At 38.4% G+C, this 13,426-nt stretch overlaps 1 protein-coding gene across 1 annotated transcript in view; it reads left to right on the forward strand.

The window, feature by feature from the left end:
• LOC125236457 overlaps positions 1 to 13,426 on the forward strand; it is a 182,786-nt gene that overhangs the window by 95,979 nt on the left and 73,381 nt on the right.

The following is a 13,426-nucleotide window of genomic DNA, read 5'->3' on the forward strand; positions in this document are numbered from 1 at the left end:
TCTTTGTTAAAGATTGGGCAACGTAATTGAAGATCAGGTTCAAAAAGAACATGGTATAAAAAAATAGAACTGTATAAAAATAACGTTTGTAATTATAACAGATCGGTGGACCAGTGACTCGTGCAAATATTTAAGTGCAATAGTGTCCCTACCAATCCATATAAAGATTAGGGTTTTAGTGCCGTTGTCAAAAATACAACTTACAATCAACAAGTGCATTAGTGAATTAAGCAGTGCTGTGTTCGTGTCCGTGCAAAATCAGTACAATTGTGTCACGTGGAGCGTGGTTTCGTCACCCCGTATTATATTAGAATCTGTGAGCAAAGCGTGCAACAGTGTCTTGTCTTGCGGAGCGCTGTGCGTGCGTGCGTCCGCTGCCCTGTGCTAGTGTCCGTGCAACCGTGTCTAGCGGAGCGCCGTGCGCGCACGTGCCCCCGCCGCACCGCACGCCGGCACGTTGCACCCGTGCTCGGAATGCGCGCGGCGTGCGAGTCGCGCGCGGGCGTGCAGTTTAGAACCATGCGCTGAGGCCATGGAGACCATCGCCGAGGACGCCGAAGCGGAACTTGAGCTTGGTAATGAAATTAAATCATTTGTATTTGGTTTAACTTTAACATAGTTATGCTCTGTGCAAGTGTGCACAGGTGCACGGCTGCACGTCTTGCTTGGTACGTCTGAATAGGCGTGGCTTCAGCTCTTAGCCAGTTTTTACAAGTTCTCAGGGCATTTTTTTTTGCAAGATTACTACTAACCGAGTCAAAGACGTGGCCTGACCTCATCCTTAAATTGAAAGGTTACTGGGTTGTATGAGCTGGGAAGGAAGGAAGTTCCCCTATAAGTTGCAGTTGGGTTGCAGACTCTCTGTATCGGCCCTGACATGAGTTATCCTTAAGCTGGTCTTTGATTCTCTTTTTATTTATTATCGTGAGATTGTTCGCGTTGACACTTTCGCACAGATAAGCGGGTAAAAATCCCGTTAAGTTAATATATCTTCGCGACCCCTCGAAGGATGGGAACATTGGGAACCCAATCTAATTAATCTACCTTGTTATAGGAGCTCTTCGAGTACGCTCTATGTATCAGATATTATCTATTTTTATTCATTTTATTTTACCATGGAAAAAATCGAAACTTTTACGTGTAGGTACATTTGTAAGTTCACTGATATTGTATTTAATAAAGGCAGTCTAAGAAAAGTTGGCAAAGATGTTGACAGCCTAATGCCTAATTAAACTGATTCTAGGCACCGATTTTGATGACTTATTAGAAGACTATTAAATGTTTTGTTTTTTTACAAAACCATTTACATGTGTAAATGGTTGGCAAATGTAGTCATGTTTGCAGAAATTATTTATTGTTTGGTTTTAGTATCACAAAAAAATAGCTAATTGCCACCATTTTTGCCTTGGTTATAATAGGGCTCAAAAGTGTTTTTATTTATTTATTTTTTGTTAAACATCTGCTGATAATACATCGTGATCCCTTGCATTAAAATTTGTATGCAAAGGTTTAGCACCTTTGACCGAATATTAACAGAGTATTGCTGTATGTAGGTGTTGCAAAATAGTGAAAACGTTATCTTTATCTATTTTTCCTTCACATCATTTAATGAACAGTCGTCAGAATACGAATGTACGAGTATAGAGACTCGACTCGCTAGTAGTGGAGATATTTTTGAACGAAGTTCACGAAATCGAATGGTCGACATTCAAAAATCGGCCCCCAGCACAGAAACAAAATCCTACCTAGGACTACCGGGTTTCATAGGCTCCTGCCTACCCACTAAGACAAATCGGTTTTCAAAAATGGAAAATGTATAAGTATTCTCATAGACCTTGAAAAACTTGAACCTGTAAAAAAAATTAAAAGCGCGGACGAAGGACCAAAAATGTAATTAAAAGAATCTGATGAATTTAGTCGAAAATTGTGTTCTAGCCGACTAGCCGACTAGTCGGCTGACTAATCGGCCACCCAAGCGCCGACTAGTTGATAGTCGGTCTAGTCGGCCAAATCAATAGTCGGTACATCCCTAATAGAGAGAGGTCAGTTTTTATGTGCGCCATATGCCACGTACTTTTTTTGTCGCATCTCATCCCATGCGATGCGACACATGCGACCCGGCAACCTTCAAATCAAGAGTGAACAGGCATCTTCTGGGCGATTTCACCGATTCCATTTCAGAGACGGAATTCAGGTTTTCATACGAGAAACGCATTTTTTTAATCTACATCCCTGTTTTCTTTGAATATTTGAGTGATCAAGGCCGCAAAAAAAGTATTGATATTTGGTTTCCTGCAGTAAGGCCTCAAGAAGGGATACACCTTTCCATATTATAACCATGCATTTAGTGATTTTAGTGTAAATTCGCACCCCGTAATCCGTTTTTACTCCACACTATCGTTGATCACCGATATTGAAAACTACACCCATTGGCCTTATTCCCAACTTAATCATATTTCTCATAAAAAAAAAAAAAAAAACTTAAATATTTCTCGACTATTCGCTGTAAATACTATAGGAATTAGACATTCCTGTGTCAAAAACATGGAGCGCTAATATAGTTTAGATTGACAGACGTATTTAAAATTTACCGTTCAAAAAATTCTGGTAACTAAACTAAATCCTAAGAACCGATCTCCTCATCTACCTACCTAAAATAAATGTTCTATAAACAAGCAACCCGCACAGTTCCAACGTCGATTATTTTCAGGTTTATACTTTATATCTAGCTTTTGAAAGCTGTTCAAACATTATACTCGTGTTTCCAAGAAGCAGGTGTTTGACACGATTTTGTTTCTGACCATATTTGTGAAACGGTTAAACAATGTTAGACGGTTATACTGTATAACTTATACATTGTTACGTAATCTTATGTGATTTTCTTGCGAAATATCAAGTAGGCAATTTTTTTAAGTACAGTCAACCAATTTTCATCCTTAGCCACTGTAGAACCTTTTCATAGTAAACGTCAACGTGACTTATATGACAAATACGGCTAGGAGTCATTAAGATAGGGTTCTAGAGTAGAGTAGGATTAAAACTGGTTGACCGTACTGTCGTCTCCTTTATTTCCGGACCGATACGACTATCAAACCTTCAAGAAAAGAGCGTACAGTCAACCAATTGGAACCCTAGGCCACTCTACAACCATGTCAAAATGACAAACAGTAAGAGAGTTCTTACAATCTGATTTATAACGTCACTATGACATAGTTCTACAGTGGCCTAGGGTTCCAATTGGTTGACAGTACATCCAGTCACCCATCTCAAGCAACGCACCTCCGACGCTTCTAGTGTATGCTCTTGTTTGTACACCTGTTATGGTCACGAAGTAGGTTTAAAATAATGTAAGTCTGCTTGGTAGTCTTGTCATATGATTACCCTGTTATTATAAAGCAATTACCATGCCCTGCTAAAGGTTGTAACATTTAAAAATTAAACTGACTTTTCAAGGTAAATTGCGACATTCTGAACCTTAATACACATTTTCTGTTATTTATTAAATTTTTGTGCTAGGTTTACACGGACTTAGTATGTGCTTAGTATTTGTCATTGTGTACTTGTCACAAACATTTAACAATATTAGATGCCCCGTTCTGTTTCCTAAGCGACAAGTATTACCTAATCCCCAGTAAAAAAATTACAAATGAATGGTTTAAACGTTGTTGACAAGTAAAGCTCTCTTGTAATAAATAGCGTTCTAACACCCATGTGTAGACGGCTACTTGGCACTTGTCGCTCCACTTATAAGTCACTTGCACTTTTGTCAGATACTAAGCCCGTGTAAACCTAGCATTACTCTCACTGGGGTGGAGAATGTTCTATTGTGTGTATTTTTTTACCCTAAATTGCTACAAGGTCCTAATTGACATAAAAAAACATCGCTTTGTGTACCACCATTTAATATCAGGTCTTTACCTAAGTACTGTTGGTACGGACGTAGAGGTCAGTTAACACTGGTTTTTGCTGGCGATTACAAAAGGTTTTAATGAATACATAGGCTCATCTCGACTTTTGATTAATGATTGCGGTTCCCCCTGGAGAATAAATTCACCGGGAGGAAAAGCGTGATTGCTGCACTAGTGCTTTTGTAACAAAAGAAATGATTTGCATTTTACACAATACAAATAAATGAGTGGGTGTTAGAGTTCGGAAAGAGAAAAATCGTGAAACTCTTTTTTTAACCCCCGACGCAAAAACGAGGGCGTGTTATAAGTTTGACGTGTGTGTCTGTCTGTTTGACTGTCTGTGTGTGTTTGTCTGAGGCATCGTAGCTCAGATTTAGTTTTTTTTTGCTTGAAAGCTGAGTTAGTTGGGAGTGTTCTTAGCCATGTTTCATGAAAATCGGTCTACTATGTCGGGTTTTTTTTTTTAATTTAATTTTGTGGTTAGGTTATCAGAACAGACTATCAAACGCTAGGTGGAGGTAAGTTTTTTCAACCGTACGTGGCCGTGGTAAACAAAAACAGATCTAATTATCTATTGTAAAATGTAAATTCATCAAAGGTCTGATAGGATATAGGATACCTCGAAGAACCGGTGGACAAGACTAGCGAACCAAGAGTGAATAGACAGCCATCTTTCGGATATACGTGTTCCGTCCTAGACTGCGTACTCAAATGCTTTACCTGTTTCCAATATATAAATAACCTGACCACAAAATTAAAATTTTGAAAAACCCCCGACCGCGACCTAGTGGACCGATTTTCATGAAACATGGCTAAGAACACTCCCGACTAACACAGCTTTCAAATAAAAAAAAACTAAATCGAAATCGGTTCATCCGTTCGGGAGCAACGATGCCACAGACAGACACACACACAGACAGACAAACAGACAGACAGACAGACAGACAGACAGACAGACACGTCAAACTTATAACACCCCGTCGTTTTTGCGTCGGGGTTAAATAACACCCCGTCGTTTTTGCGTCGGGGGTTAAAAAAAATGTCACGCAAAATAGGCGCAAGACGTCGAGTTGTGAAAAATGTATTGCACTGCAATACAATGAAACGGTTACGCTTAAGGTGGCTCGCTTTCCATACAAAAAACATCTACCATTTATTTAGTCACCGCACACTACAACTAAATAAAAATATGCGCATACATCTACTATACATTATCCATCGTCGCAGTATTGAACGAAATACATTGTTTCATACAGAAATCATGGACAAATCCATGTGAATTTTTTATTAATTTTACGTAAATGTGCGTGCCAAATTTTGTGTACAGACACAGAGCCGTCATATTTCGCGCATTTTTAGTTGACATTGTCATCAGTGACACTTGGCTCTTGACAAGTAATTATTTAAAGATATTGGTTTACTTAACTCAAGCAGACTCAGAAATAATGACGCATTTTGTCAATAAAGATACATATCGTGTATTTCGACACTGCTAGTGTAAATCGAAATGGCGTCTCGGTCATATGCATTGACTATGAAGCAGGAGATCTCAAGTTCCATTCCGGAGTCTTTTTTAATCATTTGAACTTTTTTTGGATTTATTAAGTTTTTTTTATATTTTTTAATAGAATAAATATTCTATTAAAAAAGACTCTTACTATATTTCTATCCTATTTTTTATTTTCATACAAAAATACAATACAATCTTTATTATGGTTGATAAAATAAAATATTACACGTCAGGTCAGGTACATAGGTCATAGTGTGGGCATAGTATTAGTAATGTGCTGACTTCGTTACATTTACTGAGCTAGTTGACCTATGTTATTGTTGTGTGAATGTTTTTCTTCAACAACTAAATAGTTATATATAAGAATATGTACGTAGGTATGTGGGTAGCTTTTGCACATTGTAATTTTTCCTCAGTCACCCGTTGAGCTCAGAGACCACGAACGCTGTAGTGTTTGGAACGTCGGGATGAATTGTAAATTCATTATACACGATTTAATCCGTTTTCATAGTTTTTATTTCATGAGTAACTATCGCGGTAACTGAAGACAATATTAACTAAATGGTTTCAAATAATAATTATCATCAAATTATCATCAATATAATCTGGTCCAGGCAGGCAATTATGGTCGCGCGATAAATGATAAAACATCTGGCCGTCCCTATAATCGCACTTACTAATAGTGCGACAGGGACGGCCTGATATTTTATCGTCTATCGCGCGACCATGCTACCCGCGCTGTACTAGCTTTTGCCCGCGGCTTCGCTTGCGTTAGAAAGAGACAAAAGTAGCATATGTCACTCTCCATCCCTTCAACTATCTCCACTTAAAAAATCACGTCAATTCGTCGCTCCGTTTGGCCGTGAAAGACGGACAAACAAACAAACAAACACACATTATCTTTGGTGAAACAACGAATTCTTCCACTTCAGATTATAGAGTAACCAGCTTTTCCCATTTATAATAAACTAGCTTTTGACCGCGACTTCGCTCGCGTAAGAAAGAGACAAAACCCTCGCTAAATATAATATTTTCTCGAAATTACTCCTTAGATAAAAAAGTCCACTTGAGTTTTTAAAGCATTACGTTACTCAGTTAACTATTGCATTTTCATTTACTAATTTAAGATTTCAAAAGCGATTTGAATACCCTTGCTCTATCGAAAATAAACAATAAAAAAAAATCATTCGAATCGTAGTTTAGAAACTAAAATTTATCTATACTTTTTGGAATTTTTTAAAATATCAGATTAGGATAATTATGTTAGAAATTCTGAGTTCGACGAACCCAAAAATTATTACCATGTAAGAGAATAGGTTTTTAATCTTTTTTGTGGAAAACGCTCAGTAACTACTGTACGAGTACATAATAATAAAACAAAAAATATTGTCTCATAGTGTTGTGTTCCTGCCGGTGAGTAAGGCTGCCAGAGCTCAGCGAGGGTGCGGGGTGCTGACGATGGGAGGACTTACGGAACTAATTTGTTCCGTCTATTGTCCTTTGAGTTGTCGGCAACCCAAACCCTCCTTTGAACTTGTACACTCGTTTTTGCTGTGCACACACAGCAAAGGGGAGTGTACAAGTTTCTAATGGGGCGGCAACGCGCATGCGACACTCTTTGAGTTGCAGGCGTCCATAGGTTACGGTGACCGCTTTCCATCAGGCGGACCGTATGCTTGTTTGCCACCGACGTAGTATTAAAAAAAAAAAAAGAGAATAAGTCCTGGATTCGAACCCAGTACTTCCATGCAAATCATGCGATGGCATTAAATATACATAATTAAAATTTTGTAACTTTAGTAAACAGCGGAAATTGCTTCACATCATAATAAATGACACACAATGTGACGTAAAGCAAACGAACAGTAATGCAATGTCCACAGCAGTGCCTCTAATGCCGGCTTTTGTCACAATGCGGGTCAAGTGCCTGTCTGTGATCACAGTGTACCGTGTGCTTACAGTAACCTTATCCACACCTCGGACACTGGCGTCCAAATATATGAAAGAGGCGCGTTCCTAGCACACAGTCTAAGCTCGTGTAGGTGAACGCGTACTATGCTTGTATGGGTGAAATATGACAGGTCGACTGTTCGCGTTTTTGACAGGCGGTAACTGTGAGGTAGCCGAGAGGGGGTGGGCGGTACTTTCAGCGGGGAGCGGGAGTGGCCATACTGTACGATAGGTACTCTTTATTATACTGTGTCTTATCCGTTTCTGTACGGATGACACGAGAGGCGTGTCATCAAGGTTTTTTACCTGAGGCGTATGACACGCGATGCGAGTCATTTTAAAATCGACAAAAGGATAATGTTTTCGAAAATGGAACACACAACGAATCGGTTAATAACCTAACCACAAAATTAAAATTTTGAAAAAACCCCCGACCGCGACCTTGTGGACCGATTTTCATGAAACATGGCTAAGAACACTCCCGACTAACACAGCTTTCAAATAAAAAATCGAAATCGGTTCATCCATCCAGGAGCTACGATGCCACAGACAGACACACACAGACAGACAAACAGACAGACAGACAGACAGACGGACAGACAGACAGACCCACCCCGTCGTTTTTTCATCGGGGGTTAAAAATACGAAGATACAACATACACACGCAATAATAAATACGTAAATTATGGACAGGAAAGACTTAGCTAACTTATAAGTAGGAATATATCATACGCGCAACGCAATGTGCCTTATAAGGGATTTCTTACGCACAACGCAATGTGACTTATAAGAGATTTCTTATGTGATCGCCATTTGTTTTCTTATTTCTAGTCAAAGGCGTGAAAAGTGAATTTTATCGTCATATTTATTTTTATCAACTCGAAAAGGGTTGAACTAAGCCATTTCCAACAGGATGTGCAATTGCCATTTTAAATGACAAATTATCTTGAATGAAATGAACTGAAACTAATTTTATTGTGGAAATACATTCCATAGATTATTATTGTGAAAATGATTGTCATTTGTTTATGTTATTTCCGAGTCATATATTACGCAAAAACTATTACTCATCTGTGTCTCTGTAAGAAGATAGTTCAGACAAAGGAAATTGCTAGACATCTTATAATATACAACATATGTCAAACAATTCCACCTAAAGCAAGTAACAAACGTTGCAATAACGCGATGTCTACAGCAGTCGCACTAATACCAGCTTTTCTGCGGAAAGAATGTCGGGTCAAGTGCCTTTCTTAGATCACAGTGTATTTTACACTGACAGTAGTCAATGACATGGAAATAACAGCCGAAGTGTTACTAATCCCAGATTATAAATATAGTAGAGAATGTTGGTGTGCTAAAGTCAATGTCAATCAAATTTCTAAATTGCACTGGTTGTACATACCTACACCAAACACGACTCTCATTTCTGAAGCTCAGCAACTACAAGCCAGTAATTTGTGATGCTCTTTGAACTTTTGTGTTTCTACTTGACTATTGGTACTTTGTAACTGGCTGTTTAGAAAAAACTTCTGCGAAGCCATACACCAAGCGCGGCGTCAAATATGGTCAAGCGAATTGTGCAGGCCGTCTGGTAAGAATTTAAGAAAGCTAATGAAGTGTCAGAGTGCTGTGTCACTTCCGCTCCCCGCTCAAAGTGCCGCCCACCCGCTCTCGGTTACCTCACAGTTACCGTCCGTCAAGAACGCGACCAGTCGACCAGTCTTATCTCATACAAGCACGGTACGCGTTCCTCTACACGAGCTTAGACTGTGTGCGTAGGAACGCGCCTCTTTCATATATGTTTTTGGGCGCGAGGAAAAAAAACTTGGCTACTGTTATGCCACTGTTTACTGCGGTCGGGGCCCGCCTCGAAATAAATATAATCTCGTGTCGCGAGACCGTCTAGAAGTGGAGAACACAGCGTTATCCTGTGTACCCTCAATAGCTATAAAAACGGGTGGCTTTGTATCAAAGACGTATATAACTCCGTATATAGACAGAAGAATAAGCATAATAAGTTTTTTGCAAAAATGTCATTTTTGGCACAAGCTTTTATCGCCGACTGTACCTTTCTTTCAACAGTCATCTACTGCTCTCCGAGACGTTTTTAAAAAACCCCTAACTCGATGGGGATACGACGTGTTAACAGAGTGCCTATGACCACCTTTCTGTTCCATCATCAAATCATCTCCATGATACTATAACATTGCATTGTCACGTGATTTACATATGTGTGCAAAATTTCAGCTCAATAGGAAACCGGGAAGTGGGTCAAATTTAGCTTCTACGTTTTGACCCAAACTAACATACTTAACAAGACAAGTTAAAAATAAAAGCTTGTAATAAAAACGTAGGACCTCAGACCTCGGAACCATCAAGAAAAATGCGCGGTCGACTAGATGGCGCTAAGCTTAAAGTCGATTCTCGGCAAGATGGCGCTAATATATTTGACAACTTTAACACATAATATCAGGCCCCGTAGCCGAATGGCATTTCTGCCAAACGCCGAAAAATCCAGTCTGGCTCTTGTCGCGCCATTACGCAAGAGCGAAAGAGATAGATTGCATTTCTGTGGCGTTTGGTGTCGCAGAAATGCCATTCGCCTACGGGGGCCTGATCACTTGATGAGGTTAAGAGGATACGGTACCGAAAATGCTAAAATGGAGAGGAGCCCCCCTTTCAACTTGGGAATTTTAGTTAATATACAAGTGTTATTAACTAGATTTATCGAAAAAAAATTGTCCATTAAGAACAACTCGGTCAAAAGATATTTCAAAAAAATCTTTAAAATCGAGGTTCCGCTCTCGACTCTTTCCTCCTTCAAAACTTAATCAATCGGAACGAAATTTGAGAATCTGAATAACAATGAAATAATCTATGTCGGACCATTTAGCTTTTTTGGTTAATTGTTACCAATCTTGAGTATCACACCTTTTTTGCGCCACAATGAAAAAGGCCGTTTTTGGAAATTTTTGATTGGCTCTAGAGTCTTTAAAAAGCAGAATATCAAAAAAATCAAAACGGTCCGACACAGATAAAAATAATAACAATCTGTGTTAAAAAAATAATTGCTCTATCTTCAAAAACCAGGGAGGAAATAGTCGAGAGCGTTTGTATGGAGAATTGGCCCCTACCGAATCGTCTTAAGGATAAATAAATAAATAAATTATGGGACATTCTTACACAGATTGACTGAGTCCCACGGTAAGCTCAAGAAGGCTTGTGTTGCAGGTACTCAGACAACACTTATATACATAGAAAACATGCATGACTCAGGAACAAATATCTGTGCTCGTCACAAATAAATGACCTTACCGGGATTCGGGGATATGGACGAAATTCAATAATTTCAATTCTGTGTCAAAAGATGGTCTATGCACTACACAGACATGACAGTAATTCTCTATACTGACATCGGATCTAGGTACTCAATCCTCTTTGCTTTGTATGGAGGTATCGTGTGTATCGTCCAAGTTATGCATCAAAAGTATTATAGCCCTCATCTTTCTATAGTTGGCTGTTTGCCATAGTTTTAATGTTGAAAGGTCTTAAATGAGAATCTCAAGGTTAAACGGACCAATGAATAAAGCTAGAATGAAATATATTTACTCCTTGGATACTTTACTTTACTTGGATACTGCCTGTTAACTTTTGTTTCTGTTCCGTTTTTCCAGCTACCCTAAGGTTGTCTGGAAGAGATCGCTTTTTAGCGATAAGACCGCCTGTTGTTACCTAGTTATACTCTCACTAAACATTCTGTATACATATAACATGTAAAATGGTGCAATAAAGAATATTTACTTACTTACTTACTTACTTACTTTCAGTAAGGCTAATATTTGTTGCTGTGTGCTTTCAGTTTGTTGTTATTTCTTTTGTTTTAAGCTCTGCGGATGGCAATATCCCGTTTTTTAGGGTTCCGTAGTAAGAAACCCTTATAGTTTCACCATGTCTGTCTGTCCATCCGTCCGTCTGCGGATAATTTCAGAGTCCGTTAGGACTAGAAAGCTGAAATTTGGTACCAATATGTATATTAATCACGCCGACAAAGTGCAAAAATAAAAAGTGGAAAAAATGTTTTATATGTTATAGGTTTTATTATTTGCAGTATCCGAAAAAAAGATCCATTCCATTTGCTATTCGTTTTGGCCTCCACCGGATGACAAGCAGTTTTTGATCAAAAAGGTTTATGAAACCCTAAAAAGAAAAGAAACTTTACTTTTTCTGTCAATCTATTCAGTACCCATTTCGAAATAAGGAAGTGACACGAAACATTTTGCCGAAAGCACAAAATTACGTTCTCTCATCAATTGTCGAAGGACGGAGTGAGATATGGATAGGATAAGAATGGACAGGCCCGATATTCCCATTACTGGAGACGGATTTAAAGTCCATCAATCTTAACTCGATTTGATTGTGCTCTCTCGCGCCGCTCATGGTAGCCGATTTAAGTTTAAAATGCTATATTGTATGGTCATACTTATGATAATATTTTGCTATGAAACGGCTCAATGTCTTCGAACACAATCTACGAACTAAAAAAGGGGATGTCTACATTGTCCACTGTAGCGGAGAGAGGTAAAAGGCAGCGAGCAAGATCTGCGAGATGAAAATCTGCGTACTTATGTGAGTGGGATTGCTAAAATCCCAGTTCCATTGCCCTTTTGGTAGATTTACCTATAAGTATCTTTGAGAGGCTGGCAACCTGTCACTGCAATGTCACAATTTGGATTTGTTTCAACCCCTTTTTGCCAAGAGTGGCACTGAAACTTAGTAGTTCATGTGCTCTGCCTACTCCTTTATGGGATACAGGCGTGATTATATGTATGTATGTATGTATCTATAATAACTCATCGCTGCATTGCCTCGCTGCCTTTCAGTGGACGAGCAGCCTATGAGCTGCAAGCAAGGAATCACGCGCGAAGAATCTCTCACCGCATATAAGAAATCATTAAGTAAAAAAAGTAAAAAAAGTAAAAATCGTTTATTGTTGCACATAAACACAAAGTCATTTGTTACAAAAGATAGGTAAAATTTACATCCATTTGTGCATATCCTAATTATTGTTAACACAAGTTTCCAGGGGTCCCCGCACTAGGCTAGGCCTGTACCGCGGGAGACCTGTATTGCATTTATATGTCATGAAAGTTAGAAAAACAAGTTAGCTATATAATTAAAGTACAGTGTAAACAATGATTAAACATTGATTCTGTTGTCTAAAGTATTACAGTTTACAGAAGTTATTTCATACTATGGTTATAATTAAGTTATTACTAAATTACCTATTGAAGTAAGTTTTCAGTTTCATGGAAGTCTGTTGACAGTAGTTAGAAAATTAGAAAAACACAGTAACTATATAATTAAAAGTACAGTGTGAACAGTTATTAAACATTGATTCTGTTGCCCAAAATATTACAGTTTGCAGAAGTTATTTTATAGTATGGTTATAGTTAAAATTATTGTTAAATTTATTGTTAAATTACCTATTGAAGTAAGTTTTCAGTTTCATGGTAGTCAAGTGACAGTAACCATTTGCAAAGAATACGTTTAGCCTCCGATACCGTGCAACGTATCAGCCCGGTTTGCAGCTTTACGACAGTACGACATTACCGCATTACATTACCGCATACATGGAAAACCCTGAGGTATGATAATAAATTTTGCAAAAAATAATAATTATTATATTTTAAATTCCGAATCGATCTCGGGACTCGCTTCCGCTCGCTATACGCAGCCAGACGTCGATACCGCGTTATCTCGATTCCATTACGATGGTAAACGGACAGTCGGGGGCAAAAGTGCGTACTTTTCCAACACTTTAGCTGCAAAGGAAAGGAGGGAATGTATTAGAGAAATTGCTACTTTACTTTATTAGTTGGGACGGATTCCAAAAATGTGCCAGAATGCCTAATGGGAAAAAGCTCGCTGGTATTTTGTAGTACAGTCAAGGTAGGTAAAATGTGTATAATGTTTTTAATCACATATTTTAAAATATTAGGTTTGTATACTGTTTCTACATTCAACAAAGTGTCTTTAAAATCTAACATCATGGCAATAA

The sequence above is a fragment of the Leguminivora glycinivorella genome, chromosome 2 (genome assembly GCF_023078275.1).
Source record: "Leguminivora glycinivorella isolate SPB_JAAS2020 chromosome 2, LegGlyc_1.1, whole genome shotgun sequence".
Taxonomy (NCBI): Eukaryota; Metazoa; Arthropoda; class Insecta; order Lepidoptera; family Tortricidae; genus Leguminivora; species Leguminivora glycinivorella.